Below are 27,580 nucleotides of genomic sequence, written 5' to 3' on the forward strand. Positions count from 1 at the left end.
ATATTGTTGGACTGCACCTTCCAGCATCTTCACCATTGACTGTGCTGGTTAAGGCTGCTGGAATTTAGAGTCCAACAACATGTGGAAAGCTGCATAATTCCCATCTCTGTTCTAAAAACTGTATTGTTTTGCAAAGCTCTTCGTTCCTTTCCCCCAAGGTCCTATGCTCCATTCATGTTCTCTTAGTGACTCAACAACAACAACAACAACAATAACACTAACTTCCAGACTGACTGGCAGTTCCATAAATACCTGACTAGAGTGAATCCCATGAGCTGAACTCTGGACAGGGGGCCCAAACAATTAATTCAAACCTGGGGGTTTGTTCCCATTGGCTGCTGTTTCTCATGCCACTACATGACCCCTGTGCAGCATTCTGACAAGGGGAAAACCTGTGATCCACCATGAGGAGAATACTGGTGCCCCACTCCACTATGGGATTGCAAATCATCTTGCTTCTTCTGCTAACATTTTGGTTCCTGCCCCCAAAGTCGGTTGATATTTCCCTCTTGCATAATAATTGTGTTGTTTGGCTATGTAACTCAACTGCAAATAATTCCAAAACACTGTGCAGTTTTCAAGGACTTCTTCATGGTGGGGAGAAAATATTTGAATTGTTCATTTTTGTCTGCAAGAAAAAAGGGTATGAAGTGAAGTCCAAGGCTTTCATGACCAGCATCCATAGTTTTTTGTGGGGTTTGGGGGCTATGTGGCCATGTTCTAGAAGAGTTTATTCCTGATGTTTCATGAGCATCTGTGGCTGGCAGCATCTGAATCAGCCAGAAAAATCAGCAGTAGCAGAACATGTTATAAACCATCCTGGGCATAAAATAGCCCAGGATGTTTGATAGCATTGAAATTTTGGACCATGTCAACAACTGTCAGGTCAGAATGCACAGGGAAGCCACTGAAATCCATAAACATCTGGATAATTTCAACTGGAAAGAAAAAACCCTTAAAGTGAACAAAATTAGTCTAGTCCTGAAAAACAGCAAAATGAGGACTCAGCAAATGCAAATGAGATACCACCCAGGGTCAGGGTCTTTCACAGGAGATAATAATCACCAATTAGCAGACACTAATTCTCCTTTGCATATCTTCCCACCCTGAGGCCCTGCCATCAACAACAGAACAATACACAGATTAACATGAAATCTCTCATTCTGTGTATACGTACACAGACCAGGGGAGACACCTTCAATATTGTGTAGAGAGACTTAGGTGGGTTACAAACCTCCATTAGGGACGTCCTGAGGATGTCCCAGTTTCGAAAAGGGGCGTCTCTTCAAGACGCCCCTTGCCCTATCATGGACTCAGTCCATACAAAATGGCAGCGCCCTGTTCATACGGGTGCCGCCATTTTGACGTAACGGATGCTCTGCGTCCGCACGTGGCGCCCCGGAAGTGACGCCACGAGTGCGCCCTTTGGCACTCGCAGCACCTCTTCCGGGGCCTGAGAAGGAGCGCAATTTCCGCGCTCCTTCTCTGCAGCGTCTGGGAGCTGCGCCGTTTAGAGGCTGCGACTCCCCGACGCTGCAAGCGGCGGCGGAAGGAGAGCGCTGCAACCCAGCGGTTTGTAACCCACCATAGAGATGAAACAGACCACCCCAAAGGGGCAGCCTCAAGCCACCCCTGACAAAGCTGGATTGGACCATGGAAACCATACTCCTTGACCCCAATCTGCCTTTTTCCTGGCTGAAAAAGGAGCAGCAAGCAGCTGCTCCTTTTTGTGCCAACATGAAACCAGCTTTTCCGCCCCACCGCAGTGGGAAGCCAGCTGTAAGATGCTCCGCCAGCATGCAGCATATAAACACTGTGCCACCAGAGCTCCTGGAAGCCAGCCCCTGTGTTAATGGCCGGGTGGCTTGAAGCTGGCTTCTGGATGTCTTGGGAGTGTGTGTTGTCTGCACGGCATGCACCCAAGCCAGTTGGAAGCTGGCTTTTTATGCAAGTCTGTTTTGGGGCATAGTGAATGGAAATATTGTCAGAAAAGAAGTAACATATAGGACTTTTGACAACTCAGAGTAGCCATTGTTTTCCCTCCAAACTTTGCCATGACTCTTATGCCATTCTTTGATTGCCTCTGACCTTAAATATCACTCTGCTATTTCTTCATCCCATCAGTCTACAACTCCTAAAGTTATTTCTGGAAAATAACCAGTTTTGCATCTCCTTTATGGAAACTGTGCCACATCAGAGGGTGAAGTCAGTGCTGAGTATTCTGTTTTTAAGAAGTCAATAGATCAACAAGTGGATCCTGAATAAGATTCAAAGTTATTCTCATTACAACTCAGTTGTAAAAAAGTTTGGCTTTATATCTTTAGAAAAAATATTTACTTCAGATAAAACCAATAGTGTAATCATTATGAGAACTTTTCTGTGACTATAGATGCTAAAAGGACACTATATTTATAATTGGATTCTTAAACTACCAATTTTATTGCCAGTCTATCAAAGTCAATGGTCCATTTCTAAACAAATTAAGATTGAGTATATAGAATCTTATCTCCCTATGTTATCCATGAATGAGTTTCTAATAAAGCACAATTGTTGGTTTCTTCTAACTAATCTGTCAGTCAGAATCATAATGAGTCCTCCAGTATAAAATTAAAGCAAATTTCTCAATACAAAATGAAAACATTTTAAAGGTTTTTTTTCTTTACACTAAAACTGAATAGATGTTTAATTGCAGCATAGGATCAGCAGGGATTATCTCAATAACATATTTTTAGTACACAGTCAGCAGTGAGTCATTGGAAGTAATATGCAATAATAGAAGAGGTATTTCTACAATCAACTGTAAGACCTGTCAGGAAGGCAGTAAGTGAAGCACAATGAAATTAGTTAACTGAAGAACAGAACTAGACATGAGGAACAGGCCAAAGGGAGAACTGTGATTCCCATCCAAACATAAGGCTAATACATTTTCATTTCAGACAGTAAACACCAAACCTATCCTTATATTTTATTTTATGTTTGACATAATTCTAGGCTCATCATATCTAAAAGAAAATATGGCTAAGGCTGTTCAGAAAAAAAATCCCACACATCTTCACTGAAAATTTAAATAGAAGGTAATTAGTTTTAGTTATTGTACCAGTATCTTGGAAGTAATTATTTGCCATTACCTTTAAAATATTGAAAGTTAACCCTTTGCTTTTCTGAATGTTACCTTCAGACATGTCCTCACACCTCAATGACTGCTGTCTTTTATTGTAGCAAGGTTAATATCACCAAATTCTAACAGAGCACTGAAGTCCCTTTGTGGATTAAGCCATTTCATACAAGACACTGCTAGGGTGCTGTTTCAGTTTCAGACAATACTGGTTGTATCAAAACAATGGCAAAAAGATTGGTCTTACTAACAGCTTTGGCTCTTACACTAACTGCACCCCTACCTAGAACTGGAGGACCTAAAGATTGTATTACACCCACTGGTAACCTCAAGGATGGAATTTTGCAATGTACTGTAAATTGGCTACCTCTGTATCCAGTTCAGAAACTTCAGTTGGTTCCAAAGAGGGCAGACAGACTGATTACTAGAACATCCCTGTTGTATATTTACAGAAAATGTGTTTGTTGTTTTAGAATTTTATGATTTCTTAAAAGATAAGTGGTATAATTGGGAAAACATGCACCTTTTTTGAGATGGCAATCAGAATGCACAGTATTTTGAGTACCGAGGATAGCTGCATCCAGCATAAACGTATATACCTCTCCAACGTTGGATCTTCAGCCACAGATACAGCCATGTTCAGATGGCTGGCTCTCTAAACAAAAGGAAATCACAGATAAAGGGAACATGAAGACATTTTCTTGTTCTTTTTTTGCTGTTATAAGAAGCTAGTAATGCTTAAGAATGAGATGATGAGTGAATGTGAATGATGAGTGAATGGTAAAGGTGGGGCTCTGAGCCCGAAAGGGGTCCCTCTCATCTCTAAGGAACTATTATTTCTGACAGCATCTCTTCAACATAGTTTGCTGTGTAAATTAGAACTTACAATGACCAACTGGGATATCCTTTGGACATATGTTTGTTTGTTTGTTTGTTTTCAATGGTACTAATAAGTATGACTGCAGAGCTGTGGAGACATAGTGAGCTATTCAATAGAGTTGCCAAGTTTAGATTTCAAAAATTTCAATAGCCAATAGTTGGAATCATGGGATGTGGATGGAGACCAGGGAATGAAACTAAAATAGTTCCAAATAGTAACAACCTTTGTTTGTATCTTGAAGAGCTTCTTTGGATGGGTCTGATCTTTTTCTGTATTCCTGGTTTTCATATGTCTGCTTGCTGGTCAGTTTGGGATAAAGGAACAGGAGACAAGTCTGTGCAAATAACCACCATAGCTCTATTACCATAAATTTATGAGGCTAGTAGAGCCTCCACAGACAGTAGGAATATATCTGTAATTAGTTTGGAGGACACTCAACTGGGCTATGTGAGAGGGGGTAACATAGAACTTTACCGCAATGGAATGGGCCTGTAGCATCCCCAAACTGAACATTCTGGGGACAGGAGGTGGCGGGGAACAGATTTTATCGCACAGCAAGAACGCTGCCACTGCCGCTGAGCATCCCCATCCTGTTCCGTCCCAGGGGGCGATTTCCGGGAACACTTCTTCCATTGGTTTTAATTGTTATGTAATTTTAAATTCTATATTGTTTAATTGTCTTTTAAGGGGGGGATATTTTGTATATATGGATGTATTTTAACTTTTGTAAGCCGCGTTGATTGTTTTTAACAAAAAGCGGGATATAAATAAAAGGTGTATTTATTTTTATTTTTATTTATATATAATTTAATGGATATTATGTAGATATTAGATGAATGTATGTACATGTAATTACTATTATTTGTTAATAAAATTATATTTAAAGGAGAACCATTTTAGGAAGTGGTGACAAGTGAATGTGCACTTTGCAATCATCAGGTAGCAAGTATGTGAAATTGTGGGGCAGGTTTGCATTCAACACCCTCACACCTTAGCGTGGTTGTCTGGGTTACACAATTCAAACATGTACATCCTCATGATAAAACATACCAGCTTTACTCCAAAAACTTTTGCCCAACTTCTGGCTTCTACATAAGATGTTCTGACAACTGCAGCCAAATTGTTAACTGTGGTGGCTACAAGTAGAACACAACTCCCACGTTGCAGCAGTCCCACTGTGGGATAATTCAAAGGGATAATTTAAAGTGCTGGTATTCACTTAGAAAGCTTGGGTTCAGGCTACTTGAAGGACTGTATCTCACTTTATGAGTCCATTAGAGCTCTAAAATCTGCTAGAGAAGACCTCTCTGACCAAACACCTTTTTGGACATGTTTGATGGGCAAAAGGATGTGGGCCTTCTAGGTGACTTTGGAGCTCCCTTCCTAGGGAAGCTATGATGGCTCCCTCTTTACTGTCCTTTAGGCAAATTAAAGCCCTGCCATCAGGTTTTTAGAAGCTGGATGAGATGGGTTTCTAATACTTGTTGGTGCTGTTTATATTGTTTGTATAGATTTTTAAAATGAATTCTAATGTTTAAATGTTTTAACTTATTTATAATTTATAAATAACATAAATAAATAAACATTTTAAAATAACTTGTATATTTATGCTTTTATTGAAATTTTTGTGTTGTTTTTAATTTGTATTGTTTTGAATATGTTGTTAGTTGCCTTGAGTCTCATTACTGGGAGAAAGGTGGGATATAATTGAATAAAATAAATAATAAATAATTTTTAAAAATGACAACTAGCTTAGAAACAAAAAAGCCTACTACTGTAGAGTTAAATTTTGGTTTTCTTTTCTTTTCTGACCTGTCAGCTTTGCTTGGGTTTCATGGGTGATCAGAACAAAAACTGTCAGTACAAAATTCTAATTGTTCAAGTCCAGGCAATGAGAGTATGTAATTGAAATAATAAATTCAAGCAAGAACTGTAACCCTTAAAATATATACAAGTAATTTTTTGTAATGTATTACATTTTCTTCTCATAACACAGTGGAAATGTTGTGGAAACAATATAAAGGAAATGCTGACAGATGGTGCTTCTTCTATAATAGCCTTCCTAGGAGGACAAAAAAATGCGAAAAAGCTAGAAAATCTTCTTTGATATCACAGTGTTTGATACTTGGTAAAAGGGCTTGGCAGCACGCACTATTTAATAATTAACTAGATTTTTCAAAAGGGAAAAGAAGTGTAGTGTCCCAATAGCAGAAAATTAGAATAAGAACACAGCTGTAATAGATTTGCATATTCAAACAGTTACACCATCTAGTAAATCTTTTTCTCCCTTTACCTCTTACAGTCATTGGCCACAACAAATTACAAGGTGCATATACAAGAGTCAGTTTAAGCATAAAGCAGTCACACAAAATAGAAATCATGAGACTGTGATAATAAAATAAAATGTCAGATGTACATTGTGGTATGCAACATGAGCATCACAAACATTTGTAACATTTCACTGCCACCATTGAAAGAACAGTTAGAGGTTAAAGGGATAGCGATGTTAGTCTGGAAAATCAGTTTGCAAAGGAATCTTGTAGCACCTTTGAGACTAACTGAAAGATAGAAGTTGGTAGCATGAGCTTTCATAAACTTGAGTCTACTACGTCAGATACATCTTTCAGTTAAACTAAAAAAAATCAATGTTCTTACTAATATAGCATCATTTTTCCCAGTTGCATACATACATGTTGTGACACCAGCAACATTCTCCTGCCATTTTCACAAACAAGGTAATGAAACATATTGTGGGGAATGTCTTCCGTTACATCTTCTCCAGATATAAAAGTGAATAGCTTGTTAAAAAACAGGGCCATCTCTGAGGTTTAGTGAAAATAGCTGTTTAAAATGGCAGCATGTAACAGTGCATACGAGAGAATAAAGCTGTAGTTGATTATCACTGGGCTAATATTGGACTTTCAGACAGGTCCAAGGATTAAACCCAGGATCTGTAAGGTAAGTAAGCCTAAAGTTGAAACATAACAGAGTCCAGTGAAGAACTAGGTAGCTGGAGAAACATTAGATTCTCAGGACCTGATGTAAATATATTTTTTCCAGCACTTTGTGTCCAGAACTTAAGTTTTGCAGAGGAAGGAGTTACAGAGCTCTCTATTACCACCATTCCCTATGGAATTTGTCTACAATTGAAGCATAAATGACCTATAAAAACTTTTGTCAGACCACCATGGCTGGAGACGTGCATTTGCTGCACTCTTGAATGAGACCAGCAGCAAATTAGATGTCATGTTTCTACCCCACATCAGGGGTTAGGGGTGGAGCTGAGACTATTTAAGCCAGCACTACCCTTCCTTATCCCTCTTTGCATTTATTGTTCCTTCAAGAGGGAACAATGTCTGATGGAGAGCAAGCAATTGGTTTACTACAGGCCTGGGATCAGGCTATGTATTTTCTCCTGGGAGGGGTGCATTGAGAAGGAGGGCAGTCTTTTCCCCATCAAGGCATAGGTTAGACCTTTCTAGGGCTGTTTTTGGCTGTGTGCTCAGCCGAGCTGTGGTTTGGGGACACATCCCAGTGCCGGGACTGATCCTGCCCTGGGTGAATTGGGGTCTTGGTTGCCCCTTCTCCCCTCTGCTGGGGTTTTGGGCTTCTGGCTTCCCCTTCACTTTGGTTTAGTGGCCCATCCTTTAAAATTGGCCCTTGGATATGAGCCTTGAAGTCAGGGTTGGGACCTGGCTTGGCAGCAGGGACTGGAGGAGGGAGAGAGCAGTTTCCCCCCCTCTAATCAGAATTTTGCCATAATTTGGGACCCAGATGACTTGGGTCTGGCTGGCATTCCTGTTTTTTCTCCAAGCCTGGCCTCTCCCTCCTTCATCTCCATTTATTTTCTAGATTACTGAGGCCTGGGCCTGCTAACACAAACAATTGCATGTGTTCCTTAGGTCTTAAAATCCTGTATAGTCATATGCACGGGGTTTTTTTTTTGTGTTTTTTTTTTTAAAGTTTTATATCCATTTACAATATTTTAGTGAAATTAATGGCTAGCCAATATCCATATGTAAAATTCAAATGTATAAAATATGCAACATAATATATAAAAGTTGTATTTAAATTGTGTTCTTTGTTATAAGCATATAACTATGTTAATTAGCCTGCCCAAATCCCAGTAACATGAAACAGGATCAAATTTGTTGGGGGAAACACATTCTCTTAATTAGACGCTATAATACTTATTGCAAATTAAATTTACAGAATAAATTAGAATGGAACATTATTTATAATTACAATTCATGTTACTCTTGCAGTATTTTCTATTAATATAAATTTGATTTTTTTTTTAGATAGAAGCAGATTGCTTGCACTAACAATTGTAGTCTAAACATCTAAATAACCTAAAACACAGTAGAGACAATATGCAAAGAAAAAAGTATATGGGGATATATCAATCCTATGCATATTTACTAAGAAGTAAGTTCCATAAAAGTAGAATGTTGCAGGGGAGGGATTATATTGAGAGATTTCTTCCAGTTTCACTTTATTAATTTAATAGTACTGTGTTGGATAGACTTGATCTGGATCTGCACTGCTGAAATTCTGTGGTTGTCACCGTTCATAGCTCAATTGTTGTGGCACCAGAGCTCTCTGACAGGGAAAGCTAAATATCTCACAAAGGGGCAATCCAGACCACCCCAAAGGGACAGGCTGGAGGCACCTAGTTTCCCTCCAGAGGGATGCCGCAGCCGCCAAACTGCAGCATCCCTTTTTGGTCCCTCCAGACCAAAAAGAACCTGGAAAAAAAAGGTTCTTTTTGACAAGCTGGGATGATGTCACCAATGAACCATTGGCACACTGTGATGCGTCTAAGACAGTGCAGAGGTGGTGCTGCGCTTGCATCATGCATGTGCCACATATGGATGGTGCCACATAAAGATGGTGCCATCCAAACGTATTAGGGTTCCAGAGCATGAGGTTGCCGCACATTCTAGATCCCTAATTTTGGCGCCAACACAGCGCTTTCGGACCGTCTATTTCAGGCCAAAATTACAAACCCATAATTCCATTGTGCTGAAGTCATGGCACTGAGCACTCTGGTTCAGAAAATATCAGAGATGTGGCCACAGGAGGAACTGGGACAAAGGTGACAAGGTTACCAATGTTCAAGTGGCAGCCATCATGAGTCAGCATTTGAAGAGTCCTTAGTCATAGGAAGCTGATGACACAGACACAGGAGGTGAAACCAGCAGGTTCCAATTCTGCAAAGTCACTGGTGCACTTGTTACGCCGCTACCGCAGCAGAAAAAGAACCTGCTTTTTGCGGGTTCTTTTTCCACCCGCAGGAAACTACATGGTTTGTCTGCTGCATTTTCCCCCCGGCAGAAAACTAGGCACTGGCAGACCGCCCTTTTGGGGTGGTCTGTACCAGGCCAAAGACAAGTATTACCTAATGTGCTTGCATAGTAAGTTACAGGGCTATAATTTCAAGCTCTAGTATTCTATTGCCAAGGTGTGGGGATGGTTTAGTAATGATTTCTTGAGGACGACTTCATATGTGTATGTTAAGCCCCCTTTCATCCTTCTTGGAAGAAAGCCAGGGCATTAATTCAATAGGCAGACAGATAGATAAAAATGAAATAAAATATGGTGGGTGCAAATGTGCATGAGAGAGATGAGAGACTGTGAGTATATGACTGAGGCGTTGTTAGTTCTAGTACATATTTGTCATCTCAGGGGCTCTTCAGACTGGCCATTATGGCTGGCCTGGGGGCAGAACCAGGGTGTCGTGTCCACATGACGCACAGCCCGACCCCACCCTCCAGGGTGCCGTAATGCCACGCACCACTCCACATGGCACATGACATCACAGAGTTCCTCTGGTGCTGCATCCACATGACACAGCATCAAAGGAGCAGCCTATAGTTGTGGCACCATAGCTATCGTGCCCTTTCAGGATACAAAAAGGAGCTGCTTTTGTGGCTCCTTTTTGTGCCCTGGAAAGGCTGGATTGGGGCCATGGCATATGGTTTTCATGGCCCCAACTGGCTATGAAGGGGTGGTGTCATGCCATCCCTTGAGTAAGCAAAGGTTCTTATCTGCTGTACCAGGAAATCAGTTTCCTCCACATTTAGTAATGCACTAATCATTCATCTCTGGCCTGTGCCACTTTGCACATCTCTACCCATTAGTTCAGTTAGTCACATATCAGAATTACTGTCATTTTTGTTTTTAAAAAATACCTCAATGGCAATTGCTTTTTAAAATATTTAATGATTTGCTCCCAAAAGACTTCTTTTCAAATTGTTATTTGTATATTTTGTGATCCAAAATAGAACCAGAAGGAGATAGCTAAACTCTGATTAGGAGCAGGAAAATCTGTTAGTTTTGCCTTCTCCCACATTCAGATTTTTTAAAAACCTCATTTTTTGTCCATTCCAGGGGGAAAATATGTATCGGTATTGGTAAATTCTTCTAAAACAAACTGAAACTTATTATCCCTCATCTGCACCAGCCAAATACACTGTATGCATTGTGTATGAAGCATTTTAAACATCTTATTATGGGAAAAGACAAAACTGATAGACACCTCCCCCCATTAAAAACAATTATTTCACCACTTCTGATGCCATTTCTGATATTTTGCTAAAAATGTATCAAGAACTATTTTAAATGAATATTGAGAATAAATTCATACATGCACAAACAATATTTAAATGTTATTTCTTCCTTATGATAGTCTGCATTCAGAATTATAATGGCTAACTGAGGCCCAGGACAGACCACTGAGAAATGGCAGCCTGCCGGCAGCCTAATTTCCTCCACAGTGATAGCACAGCCCCTAAATGACACGCTGTCACTGCAGAGGAAAAAGAACCCGGAGAAAACGGGTTCTTTTTCTGGTGACGTAATGATGTTGTGAGTGTGCAGTGCTTACATAACAATGGCAGTGCCCATGTACATAGGGTGCCGCCATTTTTATGCTACCGTGCTGTGCTAGGGTTAGGGACCATGCGATATGGCGCAAAAGTCCAGTGTATATCACGCCAATATATGAAAAACCATGTTACCAGACCAAGGGTCTATCTTGTCCAGCACACTGGACTAGGTTCACACCACCTTCCTGATGCTCCTCAGCAACTGCCCCTAATACTGGAGAAAACGTATACAATGGGCCCTTGCTTTATGCAGGGGATCCATTCCAGACCCTCCCCCCCACGTAAAGCAAAATGTGCGTATGCTCGAGGCACATTATATCCAATGGGGTCATGTTCACCCTGTGGCTGTGCACATGCCCCACGGCTGCACCCAACATTCATGAGCCCCATTGGATATAATGAGGCTCGTGCTGAACGTGTGGCTGTATGTGCACATCACACATTCTCCCCTTTCCCAGGCAGCTTCAGCATAAGCTGAAAGCCACCAATAATGAGCCTGCGTATGGCACACGCTCACTGTACTCACACCATAGATAGCTCCATCTGTCATTAAATTTTCAAGTCCCTTTTTAAGGCTCTTTCCAAGTTAGCAGCCACCATTACCAGAATTCCACAATTTAACATGTGTGGACATTTCCATCAAGTGATCCATCACAACCCCGATATCCCTTTGATGCTTCAAATACTAGAATCAGACATGGGAAGTTATCCTTAATTCCAGTGTTGGTATTTCATCCCATTTTAAATAACTTCCTTTCTTCCCTCAGGACATAGGAGTTGGACCCACATATTTGCCTGAATAATAGGAGATGAAAATTTTATTTCCCCACTCCTTTTTCTCCCTGGTAGGTCCTAGAACATCCTATATAATGCTCTCACAGATGTTAAGAGTGTTACTGACTAAATGAGAAGAGACCTCAGAAAATCAGGCAGGGCTATTTCCTCCTTTCACTGTAGGTGATGCCATCAAATTTACAATAATTCACCTGGAAAATCAGAGCTCCATGTCACTAATTGCCATTCAGAAGGGCCCCAAATCCATAAGAGAGGGGTTCTTGCAACTACAAGAGACAGGGAAAAAATGATCAAGTTCATTTTGACAGCCTCAACTGCATGGATAGATAGCTGAATACAGGCTTATATCAAAAACAGCCTTCCTTTGTGTGCAATTCTACTCTCATTGATCCTTCTACTGTCTCCCCTTTCCTGTCCTTCACCTTTCAAATCTTCCCCTTTTATTGCTCACAACACTTCAGCTCTCTGGGTTTTTTTGGGGGGGAGGGGGTTATATAATTATGTAGTTCCAGAGGAATCTCTGAATCTTCTTTCACTAATATATTCCCTCGAGGATTACTGTGCCTTTGCAAAGATTGTCAAAAAGGATACTGGTAAAATATATCCCTGGTTTTGTAACAGATCTCTCTACAATTATTTTGATAGACATTGGAATATTGTTATTTTAATCCTATACTCAAACACTCCAAAGCTCACAAGGATAAACAGAAGTAACATCAAATATGATTTCCTAACAGCCAATATGCTATGTGGTTCCTTTCAGTTGAACAAAGCAGTTACTGGAGTAGGCTTCAAGAGTTAACTGTTATCCTTAAGGGATAAAATGATGAGGTAGAATAGAATGAGGTAGAAGGATGAGGAGAAATTGCTGTTCCATTCAATCGTCCTTATAAAATGCCAGAAAATGAGGGGGAGTCTTATAAGACCAATAAATATGAACTTTATTAACATATCTTTCAGGCAGGGAAGTTTTTCAACTTGTTTAAAGAAGTGGTGGTATGAACACTTCTAAAAAATGCTTCCTGGGCCTCCTGGACTTAAACAAATATACAGTCCGCCCTTGCTTTACATGGGGGATCCGTTCCGGACTCCCCCGCGTAAAGCACATACCGTGCATGCTCAAGCCCCATTTAACTGAATGGAGCTCATGCATGCGGCAGCACAGTGGTGCATGCATGCCATGGGCACGTCCCCATTAGTCACAATGGGATGGGCCACCCCTTGCACCCCATGCACTCTCATGCAGCTTTCAACATATGCTGAAAAACATGTATAGCGCACCAGCGTACGGCACAGGTGCACTGTAATGCAGTATCAAATATCCTTTTGCTTGACACGGTGATTAAGAGGGCAATTGCTTCCCAACTCTAGACAGTTTTGGATGGTACAAATTATTTAATCCCACTTCAAACTAGCTTCAGAGTAAGATACAGAGTTGAAACCACTATGATAACCTTAATGGATAAACTTCACCTGATTGCCAGGGGAAGCCTGTCTCTGCTGGTGCTTTTGATACCCAACCAGGAAATAACGAAACCAGACACGTAAATTGGATGAATAAAGGGCCATTTATTTGACCTATAATCTATTTAATGCTTAGCACTTGAACTTCAACCTTAACTTCAAACTCTGAGCAAATTGATTAAAGTGAAAAGCCTGGTGCGGGTCCAGCTGAAGCCAGGTGTCAATCCTAGACTTCCTCTTCAGCCTTCCCTTTGGGCACAAACACCGAACCCCAAGGTAAATCCGATGATTCGGATTGCATCCTCAGTCCAGTCCTAGGTAGGTAAACATAAGGCACTCTCCCCCAAACCCTCACGAATTTGTAAGGTTCAGCAAAAACCCCATGTCTACCCCAAAGGCAGGTTCTCTGACAACTCCACGCCCCTCAACGTGTTAAGCTGATCAAGAGCCTAACCTTTCACCACAAAGGGCTGCCAATGGTGCATACCAAACAGTTTTTTAACTCCATATGGGCCAGTGAAACCTATTTAACAGCCACCCAAAGCCAATCACCAGTCTCGGCACACAGTATGGGGTAGGCAAAAACCCCCAGGAAAAGGGGAGAAAATTCCTACCCGGCCCCGAAGTGACCAAAAAAGTTCATACTGCATTTAGGGTGGGAGGGTGGGCTGCTTCGTGGAAAAGAGGCAGGATGGAGGGTGCACTGTCCTTATATACTGACTCCGCCTCCCACCACATGCTTCAGCTTAGTCCAATGGACCTTGCTGATATTGAAAATTCTGGTCTCTATCATGGAGGGTATCAAAGCCCCACCCTTCCTCAAGGCTCTGCCAATCATCCTGGTGTGAATTGGACCTCTCAACAGCATTCAATACCATTAACCATGGTATCCTTCCAGAATGCTTGGGGGATATTGGGATCAGAGGTCATGTATTTCTTGGGATGGTTCCAGATGATGGTGTTTGGAAATATCCACTGCTCAAAAAATTTTAAAAGAGAGAGAGAGAGAGAGAGAGAGAGAGAGAGAGAGAGATATGTTCTATGGCATACCATGAGGTGCCAATGCTATTGAACATCTACATGAAACCTGTGGAGAGATCATCCAAAGGCAGAGGAAAAAATTCTATCAATATACTGAGGACAGTGTGTGTGTATAAAATCTCTTTCCATGCCTTCAAAAACAGTCTCAGCTAAGGATAGCATGTCTCTTCTGGTGAATGCCTGGAGGAGATAATGGCCTGGATGAGGAAAAGCACATTGAATCTGAATCCAGACAAAATAGAGGTGCTTACAGTTAAGGATCCTAATCTGTGTTTGGCAATTTGTCAACCAGTCCTGGATGGGGTTACACTCCCCCTGAAAGACTATGTTCTCAGTTTGGGAATACTTCTGGATGTGTCATTCCAAATGACAGTAACTGACAACCAGTAGAGTGATTTTAATATTAGTGTGATTTGATCACTCCTGGATGTAGCAGTAACCAATCTGGCTGCCATGTTTTAAACTAATTGAAGGCCCCATACTGTCAGGCCAAACTAAAGCTGCTTCAGTTCACTTTGGAGATATGCTGTTTAAATGTTGCATGTGTCCTAAGAGTCTGGAAGCTGTGCCAAAGCCACAACCCAGTCCTAAGGAACGGAGTGTGGCTTTGGCGCAGCTTTCGGACTCTTAGGATGCATGCATCATTTAAACAGCATACTTCCAAAGTGATCCGAAGCACCTTTATTTTGGCAGTCTATATAGGGCTGAAGTTTCCAAATCGGGCACAGAAGTCACCCAATGTATAGAACATTGAAAAAGACCAATCTTGAGTTTACCAGTATGTGCAATACCATTTTTAGATCATGTAGCTCTAGGAAGAGGCATAGCTGATGTAACAGCGAAAGCTGATAATAAGCATTCCTAGCTATTGCAGCTATCTGAGCTGTTATTTGGAGTGACACATCTAGAAGTACTATGTTGGAACTGTCACTTTGGTGCTGTACAGACTGGCGCTTTGTGCTGGCCTGCACCTGTACTAGGGTTGCCTTGGGACATCCTTTCCAGATGCCCTGCAAACCTAGTACGTTGTAATGGCAGTGCCCATTCTACATGGGCTCCACCATTACGACGTCACGGCCGCACCGCCTCCAAATGGGATGACACGGACGCTGCAAATGGGATGACACTGGACCCTTTCAGTGGCACCAGAAGGAGCTCCGAAATGGAGCTCCTTCATTTGATTGTGTCGCCTAGTGGCCCCTTTCTCTTGTTCGCTGTCAGGGTGTCCTTAGGGCATGAAGCCCCAAGGACATCCCTTTCCAGGCCGCGGGGAAACGGCCTTTTGCCGCTTCCTCGTGTCCTGGAAAAGCAGTTGATCAGGGCCTCAGGGCTGCCACTGTGGCAGCTGAGGCCCCAATCCGTCGGGAAAAGGGGCGGTCTGTACACCGCCTTTGAGACCTTTTTCTTCAGCCACACCTAGGCTATGGAATGATTTGTCATAAGAGATTCAATAGCTGAATATGCTGCAGGAATTTAAAACAGCATTGAGGTCCACTATCTTCTGCTCACCAATCCAGGTGATGTTTAAACTGGAAATTCTAAATAATGAAATTTAAATATGGATTAATATGTATGTGCCTTATTTGTTCTTTTAAACTGATTTTGTGTGTTTTAAACTGACGTCACTTGTTTTATATTAATGTTGTTTTTCCCCACCTTGATCCATGGGGTGAAACAAGTAAGAAATATGTTCCCCTTTCCTTACTCATAAATAAAATAAATTCCACCATATTCAATGAATTACATTCCATCATACTTGCTCCATCTTTTGTGTGACATCCTTTCAAATATTTTAATGTGGGTATTTAAATATATATCTTTAGAGAAAGTTTACCTCTGATTAGTAGTTGATGAACAACACCCAGGTTAGGGAATGAAAAGCTTCTTGTTAAGGGAAGCAACTGGCTCACACTTTTTGTTTGTTTAAGTTTAGGCCTTAGGTCCAAAGAAAGAAAGAAAGAAAAGAAAAGAAAAGAAAATAGAAAAAGAAGGAAAAAAGGATAGAAATAACAAAACAGTACAAAACACTAACTTGTCCTCTATTCCAGTTTACGTTTCATTGATCCACCTTTTTGCTGTCTTGACAACTCCATGGCTGTGTACGTTTACCATGCTTTAACATGGAAGACACTAATTGCAACTGTACTAATATTTGCTAAATAATGAAAGATTATTGTTTTTTTGTGCTTTCAAGTCAACTCCAAATTATAACAAGCCTATTTTAGGGTTTTCTTAGCAAAAATTCTCCCAGAAGGTTTGATATTGCCTTCCTTCTAGGCTGTGAGAGTGTTGCTGGTTATCCAGTGGGTTTTCCATGGCTCAGTGGACTTTTGGACCTAGGTTTCCTAGAGTCCTAGACAAATACTCAAACCTTTATATCACGCTGACTCCAAAAAAGAATAGAATAGTTCCTCAGAAAAAGAGACACAAAAAACACAAACATTGCAACTGTTATATGCTTCCGAATGAAGCTGGAAGAACACAATCAAGGACAGAGCTTATGGTTCAGATTTCCCCATGCCATTTATGTCAAAGATGACTTCTTGAGATTCAGTGGAACGTACTTCTGAATAGGCATTGATAAGATTATATTTAAATAAATTGCTATAGGCATATTAATTCTATTTGCTGTGGTCCTGCCATATCAGCAGATCAGGCATCCACAGATTAATGCTCTTGCAGACTGCCCCACCCATATTAGTTAATGGCGGCCTTCACCCACAGCAACTCTGATGTATATCACCACCCATGGACTATTATGAGCTCGAATTCCTGCATTTCCCCCCCATCTCTTACTCTTTCTGTGGGAAGGTGGGGACCAACACACACACACCAGATGGGAAGGGACCACTGTATTGGTATTGCTATAGAGTCGTAGTGAATTGGGGAGCTAGTGTGATGCAATAACATAGGTTGGTCAGTCATAAATCACTGATCAAATTTTACCTCTCCATAAACGTATTAAATTATGTTAGTCAATATACTGTTCTCTTAGCTATAGCATTAAATAGGAAATAATACTCATTTATTTTAAAATGCGTTCAAAGTACTTAGAATCTGACAGAAAATGAACAAAGTAAATGTTTGGAGAAGGTGTGGGGAATACATCACCTAAGCACAGCCACTGTGCTCCAGATAGCAATTACAGCTATGGTTCTGTTCCAACTTTAAAACATTGAAAATACAAAATTGTGACCTATGCAAATGCAAGTACATTGTGTAGATGTCCATTTTCACACTCTCCAGTTAACAGAGGCTCAGGACCCCACCAGAAAGAAAGGAAATGAGAGTGTTACTCTGCAAAGTCTGGTTTAAAACAAAACTTCTTACAACATATTTCCTTAGTCTGTTGCTTTCTAGATATTTGGACTACAATTCTGATCTGTTCTTGACAACTGTAAGAACAATGGGGATTATATTTGGACAGTATCAAATGGGGGGAAGGCATTCTGGCAGTAGAAAAGTAGATTATAAACTCATAGTAGGCATTGGCATTCACCTTGTGTTGATAGTTCTTGAGGACACAAATAACAACATACCATTAGAATAAAATCCATAAAACATTAGGTTTATAATGTTCACAATATTCATAAACCCAATAGTCTATAGGCTTCACCATTACTTGATCCAAGGGATAGATTGTGTCTCCAAGAACATTAAAGACACCATGCTCTTCTAATGTTAGTTCATGCTGTAAATCTTAAATTGCATAAACTGAAGAAACAACTTTTTAAAAAAAAAAAAAGTTGGATATGCTCAACAAATATTAGTGGTTTTTCTCCTGTGGGAAGTTTGTAAAGATTAATATTTACTGCAATAAACAGTGTACTGCTTAACCCACAGGTCTGGTACTCAATTATCACTCATCAAACAATGACAGATTAATGAAGTAAACTATAAAAATGGTTAATATGACCATGAGGACTCTGTCCTCACACTCTTTATGATAGCAAGGATAATTAAAAATATTTCAGCGTGACATTAAATAAAAGGCCATTGCAGCTATTCTACCAAAGATAGAAACATGCTGCTTGTGCACTTTGAATGAACAGACTGTCTGGCAAAGGAAGATAACTTCCAACAGCAGCTCAGGAGAGAGGTTTCCACTTGAGCAAAATATCTAAAAGTTTTTAGGAACTGCAAATGGCAATGTGAATGTATCAACAACTGGAAAATAGGACTGGCTGATAACACCCTTACGTCCACTTGCTAAATGCATTTTTGTTAGCCTCGTCTCCTGACAAGGCTATCAGTGATGGACATCTGAGGTACATAAGTTGAAATGAGCAATGGAGCACTGCCAACCCAAAGCCAGCCAATGAGGCCAGCCTTTGAATTTGAATCTTAATATAGACTTAGGCTCTGATTTGGGTTCAGGAAATCAGACTCAGACTTGAAGCAGCATGCCAGCTACACAATCATTTCCTATTGTTCTGCTATTCATTTTGGTTCAGGAAATAAAATTGGATGTTCTGGAAATGTGGCCAAAATTTTAGCAAGTCTGTCCTGACATAAAGATTCATCCAAAATAGTGCTAAAGTGAAGAAAGAAAAAAGGGGCAAAATATCGATAATTAAAATTAATGTTTACTATAATATTTTCTATATACCATTTATTTATGTGTAAAATCCTTTTCTAAGCAAGAAAAGACTGGGAAAATATTGTAATTAAAAGTAAGCTAGCATGACTAGTTTACTTTTAATTACAATATTTCTAAGGATCAGAAAAAACCAAGCCAGAAACCTCCAAAAAGTAATACAAACATGAACATTTGATAAGATAAGAATATCTGTCCATTTCATTTTCTCCTGCATTCAGATTTTCAACTCTCAGCTGCTTTTTTTATGGACATGAAAAAATGTGATTTTTTTCTAACCTTTTCAAAAATGAACAGAAAAAAAAAACATTCTCCTCCATTGGCATCTGTCAATGACCACAGATATATTATTTTGATAGCAGGTTATATTTATCGGCCATGTAAGTATTAAACATGAGACACCTCTCAGAAAAAGAGAGGTTGATAAATCTGAGTCAGCACATAGAAAAGGCATATAATCAGCCAATATTAGTTTCTTCCATATTCAACTTTTTTAAAAAAAAAATCTCAAATCCATCCACCAAATATGAAGAATTTGTCAATTTAGTTTGAATTTTTATTTCAAAAAGAGAGATGAAATGTTTTATGGCTTGTATTGCCTTTTAAATGATACTGATATTTTAAATGGTTAATTATTTAACTTTATAAATTATTTCATTTCTTTTGAAATAACTTTTATATTTATACTTTTATTAGTTAGGATAGGCTTTAATCTGCATATCCTTAAAGATGTTGTTACCTGTCTTGAGTCCCATTATTGGCCTCAGAGGGAGAGAAGAACCACTGGACCTCATCCCCTTTCCCTCCACCATTCCCTTCTCCTTTTGTTTCATGTCTTTTAGATTGTAAGCCTGAGGGCAGGGAACTGTCTGATTAAAAATAATAATTGTAAGCCGCCCTGAGAGGCATTAGGGCTGAAGGGCGGGGTATAAATACCTAAATAAATAAATAAATAAATAAATAAATAAATATTAATGAATAAAATAAGAATAAGAAATTTTTCCCATCTCTAGCCTACATTGTCAAAGTTCAGGGGTTGTGGAATGGTAACTTGGGCGGGTTACAAACCGCCATTTAGTACGTAATGAATATGTACTAGGGTTAGGAAGGGACGGTGCTTCCGCACCCCCTAACCCTAGTACGTATTCTGTACATACAATATGGCGGCAGCCGTTCCACACGGCCGCTGCCATATTTACGTATCGGACGCTGTGCGTCCGCACGTGTTGCGGCGTCTATGACATTGCGGGTCCGCCCCTGGCGCCTCACGACATCATAGAGGCACCGCTTAAAGAAGCTCCATTTTGGAGCTTCTTTTTCTGTCCGTGCAGGAGCTGCGCGGTGTGGCTGCTGCGGCTCCCGCACGGAGCAAACGGTGGCGGCGGCAGACCGCCGCAAAGCGGCGGTCTGTAACCCGCCCTAGATCAACTTTTCTCAGTATATTTAGATGTGTGACCAGGAAAAGATGAAAACAACCAAAGAGCTGCTTATGAACTTTTCCCTATGGTCAGCCTCATGTGCACCTTAAAACTGATCCTTGGTGACTCCTGACTTAGAACAGGGACTGTAACTGTAAAGTACAGAAGATATGCTTTGTTAGCAGATAAATAGATTAGAGATTAAGAAGTGTCTCAAAGGAGTGGTTCAAGCCACCCATTCCAAAGGAGATTGGGGCCATGGCAAGCACATGCTGCAACCCTGATCTTCCTTGAAGCCAGCAGAAAAAGGAGCAGCAAACAGCCACTCCTTTTTGGACCGGCAAAAAGGTAGCTTTTCCTACTCACCACTGCCCATGGGCAGCTTTAAACCATTTCGGCAGTATGCAGTGTGTAAATGCTGCATTGCTTGAGCACCCAGAAGCCAGCCCACATCTGGGCAGCCGGGCTGCTTAAAGCTGGCTTCCAGGCATCTTAGCAGCATGCATTGTCTGTACACCATGGCCAAAGCTGGCAGGAAGCTGGCTTTTTCTGCCAGTCTGTTTCACTTCTAACTTTTTTTTCTATGGGTATGGTCACATTGTGACCTCCAATCCTTTAAAAGTGATCTTTGAGATCACAACATAGCCAAACACATTGTATTGGAACAATAATAAGCTGAGTGTGTAAGAATGATACTTGCTAAAATGCAGCTGGTGAAAAACAAGCAAGTTTTTCTCTTTTTAGGAACGAGCTTTCCTTAATAAATAATAGTCTAACTTTTCTGCTGTGCTGCAATGGTGAAAGTTTAATTAAGTATATATATATGTTGGCAATGAAAAACGTTGGCTTCTCTTTGAATGATAACTCTCTCAAGCATGGAAAAAATACTTTTTTTTTGCAGTTGAATTCCTCAGCCAGCATGGCTACTGGTCATGACAACAGGTTGATTCTGGGAGTTATAGTAAAAAAAAAAAAAAAAAAAAAAAAAATGGAAAGGAAAAAAAACTTTCCAAGTTCTATTCTTCTTGAACTTTAGAAGAGCCTGAAAAGCAAAAGTGATAGTAGCACTTGGCAGCAACAACCCCATGTTATTTTGCATTCCATAGCAAGCAGCAAAACCAGGAGTTTTTAATTTCTTTCTCTCCCTATCCCTCATATTTTTATTATCAGATTTTATTTTTATTTTTATTTTGAACTGCTGTTGAATTTCTGTACATAGCAAGTGAGCTACACTTGCATTCTAGTGTCTAATATTGCATAACCCTGCTAAATAATAATAATAATAATAATAATAATAATAATAATAATAATAAATGTCCCACCTCTCCTCAAGGCTCGGGGTGGTGTACAACATGTTAAAATACAAAATATAGGTATTAGAAGCAGAAAAGGTCCTTTTTATAAACAATGGCAGTAGCCTCTCATGCTGTGTAGAAGCAGCTTCTGATCCCCCCCCCCCCCCACCACCAAAGTTACAGGAGCTGCTTGTTATGTGGTAAAAGGGCTATTTGAAGAAGGAGTGCATTCAGAAGCTCTTTCTATACATGAAGCTCACCTTCAGCCATTTGAATTGGGGCCATGCCCTTTGTGTAATATGGATTGGATGGATAGAACATTAATTTCTTCACCCAGTAAAGGGGATATAGCAGGAGCAACCCACAACTCACCCATATGCTACAATGACCTATCAAACTCACATGTAATAAGTGGTTTGCAGACTATTACTCAAGTCATTTTCCCCAAACACCTGGTCAACATACAAAATGTAAGTGAAACTACAATGACTTTGTGCAAGTGGATGACTCATAAGTTCAGCTCTACTTTCAGATTGTTTAACACTGAATAACCTCTTGAGTATACCTTTTCCAGATGGCTTAGCCTCTTTTCTTGAATCTTATATAAACTCTAATAATTCACAAAACTGCAGTTTGCATCCTTAGTGACCATTAACTAAGCCTACAGTATCTTCTGCATTAGCACCCGGTATATAAATAGGGATAATGATGTGTGTATTTTGTTAAAGATTTGCTTGAGTCATAATATGGGAGAAAACTGTGTATATGAAATATTTCCAATAGGTCATTAAAAAGAAATTGTTAAGCTAGTCCTAGTCTTTTCTTAGTAATATATATCCTTGATTGTAACAGCAGCAAACCAATGTCAAGCTGTTTTAAAACTGAAAATACAGACAAGATAAATCTATACAGAATAAGCAAAGTTTTGCCTCTGCATACAAGAAGGGGGCAAGAATACAAGAAGTTTTGTGAATTCTCTCTAAAAGCATAGTTTGGTTCATATTGTAATTCTTGCCTTTTCATAAGCTTTAGAGAATGTGACAGTATCATTAAACAAAGCAAAATACAATTTGAAACACATCTGAAAAGTGACATTAAATTGAATATTTCCTTGTCATGATCCACAGTACTAGGAATAGATTGGTATGCCCTCGGTGTTTGTCATTCGTAATGCACTGAAATATTTATTCTGTATCCAACCTTTCTTCCAATACTGAGACTCAAGGTAGCTTATAGCTTGATTAAAAACAGCAACAGCTAAAAATATAAGTTCTTGTCCTGTAACACAATTCCACAGATTGTCATATTAAAACAATGGATACATACTCATTTAATGAGACATCAGAAGTTATAAATTTAGACTTAGGGCCAAGACAGATGGCCCTAAAAGGGTGGCTTGATGCTGCCTCTTTGATCGCCAGATTGAGGCCAAGGCAACCATACCCAAAAAGAAGCAGCAAAATGCAGCTCCTTTTTGCGCTGACAAAAACCTGCCCTTTCTGCCACCACCATGGCATTTTGGTGCTCCTGTGGCATTCGGTGTCTAAACGCCACGCCCCCAGTGTACCAAAAAGCTAACCTCCTTGTAGGAGGCTGGCGTATTGTGCTGGTCTGTACCGGCTCCTAGTTACACTGAATACAGCAATCTGAAAAAAAATAGTGTTTTCGGTACCTCTTCAAATGATACAAAGAGCTTAATTTGTGAGCAAAATGATACCAAAAGAGCAGGGATGCAACTGGCTTCCATCCTGTTATTTAGTGAGAATGAAAATAAAATTTGTGCATAAAGTAAGGAAAGGGCTTGTTTTTTTTTTGGGGGGGGGGCATAATTTTCCTCAGGAAAACTACTGTCCTGCATAATTTCCAATTATTATGTTATAAGCTGTACACTGTTAAGAGGATTTCCAGCTCGATAGAAGTCCAAAGCAAACCTTTAATCACCATATTAGTCCCCTCTATACAGTGTTCAGTTCCTTTAATGCATTTTCTCTTGCTGGGAATGCATCAGAAAGAACCTTACTTTTCTTAAAGATATTGTGGAGAGAAGCTGCACACTGTTTCCACAAAGATATCAACTTTCTGAAGAAAAAAACAAACCCATGCAGCACAGCACTGCTAGCAAAAAAGAACAGAAACTTTAGTCTCGACATCTGAAAGCTCAGGGACTGATCTGGAAACGTGTTCCTATGGCAAACCAGGAACCTGATGCTAGTAATTCTTCACAAAGGTCCAAAACACACCGCAGAAATAAACTAGTTTGAGACCGCTTCAACTGTCCTGGCTCAATGCTAGGGAATACTGGGAATTGTAGTTAATTGTGGCACCTCTGCTCTCTGACATAGAAGGATAAATGTCTCACAAAAAAAATAGTTCCCACTATTCTCTAGCATTGAGCCAAGGGAGTTAAAGTGGTTTCAAACTGGATTATTTCTGCAGTGTGTTTTCAACCTAAGTTCTTCTCAAAGTTTTTGAAAATCATACTGTTTTCACAGGCTATTCATAATTTGTGACTGATTCTGCACAAAAAAGTGCATGCTTTGTACAGAAAATAGTAGTTCATGTGCAGAAAAACAGCATTATCTTTGTAGAAAATAATATCTGAGTGCAGTAATATTAATTTCTGCACAGAAAAATGTTACTTTCTATGCAAATCAACCAAATGTGAATTTGAGACAGAGTAAAGATTCTGTGCTGAAATATTATTTTCTGTGCAGAAACTGCTGTTTTCTGTGCAAAGAACTATGTGTGAATTAGTCTCAAACTGCTAAGATGTTTGTCAGTCCAGGTTTTTTCTCACCAGCATCTCTCAACATGTGAAAAACATGTTTTTCAACCATTTTAGGACATTTTCTAACATTTCTTCCCTCTCTGGCTGGTACATGATAAACATCCTGGCTGGCCCACACGACATCAGCAATTCAGTAGCAATTGAGATATTATGTCTCAGAAGGTTGGAGCCTACTTTAGTATAAATTACTATTTCTTAGACAAACAAATTCTTCTTCATCATAAAATCAATTTTTAGAAAGACTCAGTATGGAAATCCAATTCCTTGGTTTTACCACCTATTACATCTTTCTCACGTCTGCTGTCACTAAGGAATAGTTGGTAGTATCTGTCCTAGTCACTGTTACGTTCTTCCATCTTTGTATGTTACTACAAGGTATCTAAGGGAACATTCACACATCACTATTATTTATAGCAGCTATGTGAATAATCTCACACATGCCTTTCAGGTTTATTATTCACATTATGGAACTGCATCTATGAACATCTCTGTGAGTTTTGTTGCTCACATGTGTCACACTCGAATAAAATGGAGTTGATGATGTAAATTTATTCCAAGCACATTCAAGGCATGCAAAGTTTTATCCTGTTTTTTCCTGGGTCTAGTTGCATTGGTTATTCATACAGCTGAGAATCTCAATCTTTTAGAAAAACTCAGGAAAAAAAAATCTAGCATTGAATATCCCAGGTTAAGTGGGATGTTTTGCCAGCCCCCCAAAAAAATTTAATTGGATGCATTCAAAATGCATGTGAACAACAAAGATTTAACCCATATCCTAAATGGATTATTTTTGCCATCTGAATAACCCTTAGAATAGTTCTCCAGGACACTTTGAAAAGGATGCTTTGTTTTCCACTTTAATCTCTATTTTTTGGAAGGGAGGGGTAGGGCATAATCCAACCAATCCTTCTTCCACTCCTCCCCTCCTTTTTTCTTCCTCCTACTCTGAGGGTCATGGGGTTGTGAATACATTGAACTCTGCTGTCAAGCAACTGTGAGAAGGCGTCTAAAATAAGGTTATTATTTGTATTATTTTTTTTAAGAAAGAAGGCCAATGGGAATCTAGTGCAACTAAGTGAACTTGAGTCTAGACTTGGTCAGCTGTGAAGAGAAGTGCTTTTAAATTCTGGCACCTCATAGTGTAACCCATTTTGTATCCATTTTACAAATGACCTCTGTTTCTATTGTTGCAGGGAACCTGATGACAGGGCATTTATTTTATTTGTAGATGTAATAGAGCCTATTAAGTCTGGATTTCAGGGTCATAGAATTTAATGTAGGTTGATCTTCAGAGCTGTATTTAGATTCAAGAGGTGAACAGAGAGCTTCAGAAACCTTCCCATGTCCGCAAGATTCAAATGTCCTACCTTATGAAAATGTTCATGACCTCTATTTTTTTTAAAAAAAATAATCCCCTTATCAATGGCTTAAAATAGAATATTTGTATATATTAATCACAGTCTCAAAAGCAACTGATATGCTTACCATTCATGACCACTTTTACCTGGATAAATTGTACTCTGTATTTGTTGTGTATTTATTTGAATGCCAACCAAAAATCTATTTCATTCAGATCCATCAACTTAAAAAGGTAAAGGGTGGGTTATAAATCTAAGGCATGAATTAATGGGTCAATGAATGATAGACATTTCACTTTATAATCTAACAGATGTGGGTCACATACAGCCCCCAGTCCCTTTTTGCAGTTTTCCCAAACACACTTAACATTACCAGACATCCTTTCTTTAAAAAAAAAAAAAAAAAAAAAACTAAGTGAAAAATCCTCCCAAACCTAAAGTACCACAAAAATGTTCTAAAACATAATGGTTTAGCTTAGTTTGTATTCTATGATCACAGCCCCCTTCCCAAAACACTCTGAGAAAATGGCCAAAATCAGCTAGTCACTACCAGTTTGCCAAAAACAATCACTGTGACTGCAAATGTAGCAGGGGCAAAAATTGTTTCCTAATTCTGGCACATGTTCTCACTCTTAATCTAATAATATACCCCATTTTACTAGTCTGATATGCTATAGTTCACTCATTATTCTACAGTGTTCTTCTGTCCCACATTTAGTTTATTTCCATGGAACTTGCACTAGAACACTTTCCCACCAGTTGCATCCTTTTGAAAAATTTTGGAGGAGTTAAGGCATGAAAAAGAGGACTATTAGGAGAACAAGAATTTAATCCATGATATCTAACTTAATTTACTCTGCTGGAAGCTGCAGAAAAGTGATTGTATTAGAAAAAAGGTGAAGGAATCTTTCTTATCCACCATTACCCCTTAAAGCTATCCTTTACGCAACTTGTTTCAGCAGAATTTTTGAAATTCTCTTTTGCTTTCTTTGCTTACCCTTCCTCAAAACTCAATGATCCATTGAAACTGCAAGTTTTTAAAATATAATTTTATTTTAAATATAAAATAATGAGGGTGATCTTTTCCACTAAACATAATCCAAGTCTCAGATAAAAGTTATTTTGTAATTTATTTGTGTTCTAGTGTATTTGCAAGTCATCAAAGCTTTATGTCAATTGTAAATTATATACACACACACACACACACTTACATTAAAAACTACTTTAACATTTGGTCAACAACAATGTAACACTCAGCTTGCCCAATTTTACAGTAATCAGGCTATTATTCTAAGATATCTATGGCGGGGTACAGACCGCCCCTTTCCCCTACAGATCGGGGCCTGAGCTGCCACAGTGGCAGCCCCCGAAGGTCCTGATCCGCCACTTTTCCTGGCCTCGGGGAAACAGCAAAAGGCCGCTTCCCTGCAGCCTGGAAAGGGGTGTCCTTGGGGCTTCATGCCCCAATTACACCCCAACAGCGGCGGGGAGAGAGAGAAAGGGGCCACTCGGCCCCTTTCTCTTTAGTATCGCTGGCGCGGCTGTGTAAAGGCCATGCCAGCGATACGTGGCGTGAAAGGAGCTCCATTCTGGAGCTCCTTTGGGCACCACTGAAAGGGTGCCACAAGTGCCCTTCAGTGGCGCCAAGATGTAACAGCTGTGCCGTGCCGTTTGGACGCGATACGGCCATTATGTCAAAATGGCGGCACCCATGCAGACAGGGCGCCACCATTTTTATGTACTCAGTACATACTAGGGTTAGGGAGCATGTAAAAAGGATGCTCCTGGGCTACCCTAGCAGATACTGAGTACGTGCTTAATGGGCCATCTGGACAGGGCCTATATTACTTACATTAATCTGTTAATGATTTTTGTTTTGTTTTATTAGATTTTCATCACACCTTTTTCCGGTAAGGAATGGTAATAAGAACATTATAAA

At 39.8% G+C, this 27,580-nt stretch overlaps 1 long non-coding RNA gene across 3 annotated transcripts in view; it reads right to left on the reverse strand.

Moving 5' to 3' along the window:
- Positions 1-27,580, reverse strand: part of LOC149319662 (uncharacterized) — a 107,189-nt gene that overhangs the window by 43,398 nt on the left and 36,211 nt on the right. The window contains exon 4 of one of the 3 annotated variants that reach the window (XR_016279885.1): positions 11,872-11,946. The exons of the other annotated variants lie outside the window; for them this stretch is intronic. This is a non-coding gene — a long non-coding RNA (uncharacterized LOC149319662). The remainder of the gene's footprint in view (positions 1-11,871; positions 11,947-27,580) is intronic. 3 annotated transcript variants of the gene reach the window in all.

The sequence above is a fragment of the Sceloporus occidentalis genome, unplaced genomic scaffold (genome assembly GCF_023333645.1).
Source record: "Sceloporus occidentalis isolate IW3139 unplaced genomic scaffold, rSceOcc1.0.p SCAF_2, whole genome shotgun sequence".
NCBI classification, from domain to species: Eukaryota; Metazoa; Chordata; class Lepidosauria; order Squamata; family Phrynosomatidae; genus Sceloporus; species Sceloporus occidentalis.